The following is a 3,652-nucleotide window of genomic DNA, read 5'->3' on the forward strand; positions in this document are numbered from 1 at the left end:
AAAAGCTATAAAATATAAAATACCTAGGAAAACCTAAGAAGAAATATGCAAGTCCTATGTGATCTATAAAGTTCTGCTGAAGGACATAAAAGAAGACTGAAATAAATAGATATGCCACATTTCTGGCTGGGAAGCTTTAATATAATAAAAATGTATATTCTCCTCACATAAACTCATATATCTAAAGCAATCTTGATAATTTCACCAAAATTTTTATAGAATTGATAAGGTTATTCTGAAGTTCACTTAGAAGAGAAACTGAATAAAAATAACTGAGAAGATGTTGTGAGTGTAACATATCATGAAGTTCTGCTAATAGTATGTAGGAATATATAAATCGGTGGAGGAAGATAAACTGCTTAGACACAAATCAAAGTATGTATGGGATGTAGTTTATAATAAAGATGACAGTGCAAGTCAGGAGAGAAGTATAGATTATTCAATGATGGTTTTGGGGAAACTAGACAGGTATATAGAGAAAAAACAAGTAAATTTCTACCTCATCCCATATTCTAAAATTTAAATTCCAAATAGGTTAATATCTAAATACTAAAAAAAGTTTAAAGTAGAAAAGAAAAACATCAGAAGATATTTTAATAATTTAGAGTGAGGCAGGCCTTCTTAAGCGAAACATAAAACCCAGAAATCTTAAAAGATTGACAGATCTGATACTTAAAAGTTTTATATTTATGCATGGCAAAAGATACCATAAACAAACTTTAAAACCAAATGTCAGACTGGAAGAAAATATTTGTAGCATGTATTTTAAAGATTTAATATTCATCATGTATAAATATTTCTATAAATAAGAAAAAATAGCCAATAGAAAAATGAGAAAAGACTGTGAATAGACAGTTCATAACAGATAAAATATAAGTAAAGGGACTGATAAGCTTATGAAAAGATACTCTACCTCACAGGGACATGTCAGGGAAATAATACTCATCTTTCATTCCTCAGATTAGCAGAAATTAAAAATATTGATTATTTCAGAGTGAGTTATGTCAGCAAAACAGCATACATCTGCCTCTTTCTATAGGGCAAAGGATGGCAAGAAAGGGGTGCATTTATCTTTCTCCACTCCAGTCAAAATAATCCTGGAATAATCATCTCACTATCATCTTTCCTGGTGAAGCCTTTCAAGGCCAATTCAAATGCCGTCTTCTCCAGAAGCGCCACTTTTACTCTGGAATTACCTTTCTTTCAACCATCCCTTCACAGGAGTATCATGCCACTGTTACATTGTTCCTCTGTATCTATATCCAAAATGCCCCTATTATAGCACATTATGACATGTATTAACATCTACCTCAAAGGACTTTATTTTTGCCTGATTAAACACTGAAAGCTCTTAAAGTCTTTATCTTTTTCTTCCCTGGATCCTTGGCACTTGGCACAGTGTCTCACACAGGGGAGAAGTTTTTAAAACATTTGCTGACTAACTCACCATACTGAAGATTCCCAGGATAAAAGGACAAAGTTCCTGTCCTTGAAGTACTCATAGCTAAGTAAGGGAGATAAAGCTCTGAATGGACAATCAGAATGCAAAGATACTGCTAAGAGATGAGACTGCTAAGAGAGGGGTGTACAGGATACTGTGTGGACTTCGGGGTGGAAGAGAATGAATCAGCCCCCTTGATTCTCTGTGAGGGCTTAACCAAGTGTTATACTCTGGCCGTACTCATCTCCTTCTAGCTCTAAAACCACCCCACCCTGACCCTTCCAGGCCATTTCCTACTCCTGGCTTTACTCATGCTGTCTTCACTGCTTGGACTGCTCTTGATCCTCCTTCACTTGGCTGACCCAGCTCAAATATCACTTCCGTTAGGAAACCTCCTCTGCCCTCTTCCCCTCTCCCTCAGCCCAAGCTAAGTGTATCCTCAGCACTGTCTCTGAAGTCAGTGCATGCAGCTTAACCTTAGGACCCACCAGGTCATAACAAACTTACCTGTGTTATGTGGGTCTCTCCAACAAGACTATAAACTTTTGTAGGACAGAACCATGTCTTACTCATCTTTAACTGCCTTTCCTCCTGTTATCACAGAGTTTGGCACATAGTAGCTGCTTAATAAATACTTGTTGAAAACCAAACAGAAAGAAAACAAGACAGTATGACCTATTAAAGGAACGGTAAGCAGCTCTATTCATTAATTCAACAAATCCTTGATTTCCTACCATGTGCCAGACATTGCTAGGAGCTGGGGAGAATGGTGAGCAAGATACCAGCCCTATTCCTAGGGATCATACAGTCACACTTCACGTGGCTGGAGTGTAGAGTGTGAATCGAGGGGTGGGGAGATGGGGGATGCACCTGGAAGGTCACCTGGGGCCAGATCCTGAAGAGCCTTGTGTGCTAGGCTAAAAAACAAAATTAAATCAGGACTGGGAGGTGGGCAGGAAGGCTGCAAGGGCAGAACAAGTCAACAGGGCAGGCCAAGTTCTCTACCCTGCCAGCGCTTTTCCCTAGGCCTGAGCAGGGTCTCTCTTTTCAGTGACTGGGAGCCACACTCACCTATGGGCACAATGATCCCAATAACAGCGGCAGTGACTGTGGAGCCCATCTTACTGTCTTCATTCCCATCTGTAAAACACAAACATTTGCAGAATGATGCTCTGTCACTGTGTGTCCAAGCCCCTACTGGCCTCAAGTGGTAACAACTACCCAACTGCTTCTCATCCTCATTCTAAAATGATGATCCTGGCTGTTGCCTAATAATTCAGTCTTTCCAGATCCTATCACAACTCCTGTGAGGCAAGCAGGACAGAGGTTATCTCCATTTTACAGGCAAGGAAACTGAGTCTTAACTGAGGGGTTTGGGGACTCACAGAAAAGTGGCAGAGCTGGGACTCGAACCCAGGACTCTTGCCCCAAGTCCCATAACCTTTCCACAGCATCATAGTGGTAGGAAGCTGGGGGCTGTGCATGGTAAGGTGAGCACTTAGGTCTTTGTGTTGCTGATGGACTAGGTCATTTGCCTTTTTCCATCAGTATCTGTTGCTTTGCCAGTATTGTTTTTGGTGAGCTGTCTGTCCATCTGCATTATCAGATTATTTTTCATAAGTAATTGAAATGGGACATAGTATAGTGTAGAGGAACCAAGAGCACAGTCTTCTGTGTCAGACTTCTGGGTTCAAGTCCCAGCTCTACTACTCACTACCCATGTGACCTTGGGCAAATTATTATATATTATAAATACAGCACATGATATTATACTTTTATATCTTTCAAATGGTGATATTACCTACCTCCTAGGGATATGGAAAGGATTAAATGAAATAATTTATCTAAAATGAATATAAAATGCTTGGCACAACTTTGCCTAGTTCTAGGAGTGAGATAGGGGTTGTTGTAGGGTCTAAATTTTAAAAAGGTATGTAAAAGCACATTTTAAACTGAAAACTGCTTGGGAAATTTACTGTCTTTTTGAAAAACTATGCCATGCCATCTTCCTCACTCTTACAACCATCTTCATTGTAACATTTGTGAAGCACTTCATAGTTCAGAAAGCATTTTTCCCTTAGATCCTCCTGACAGCTCCCTGTGGTGTGAAAAGGAGCTATCATCTACATTTGCTGCAGGTGAGGAGATGACTGGCCCTGGCAATGGCCCAAGGCCCATCCTCTCTCAGTGTGACTGTTTATCCATGTTACT

At 39.7% G+C, this 3,652-nt stretch overlaps 1 protein-coding gene across 1 annotated transcript in view; it reads right to left on the reverse strand.

The window, feature by feature from the left end:
- LRP8 (low density lipoprotein receptor-related protein 8, apolipoprotein e receptor) overlaps positions 1 to 3,652 on the reverse strand; it is a 93,305-nt gene that overhangs the window by 7,868 nt on the left and 81,785 nt on the right. The window lies entirely within an intron of this gene.

This window comes from Mandrillus leucophaeus, unplaced genomic scaffold, assembly GCF_000951045.1.
Source record: "Mandrillus leucophaeus isolate KB7577 unplaced genomic scaffold, Mleu.le_1.0 Scaffold14, whole genome shotgun sequence".
In the NCBI taxonomy this organism is placed as follows: domain Eukaryota; kingdom Metazoa; phylum Chordata; class Mammalia; order Primates; family Cercopithecidae; genus Mandrillus; species Mandrillus leucophaeus.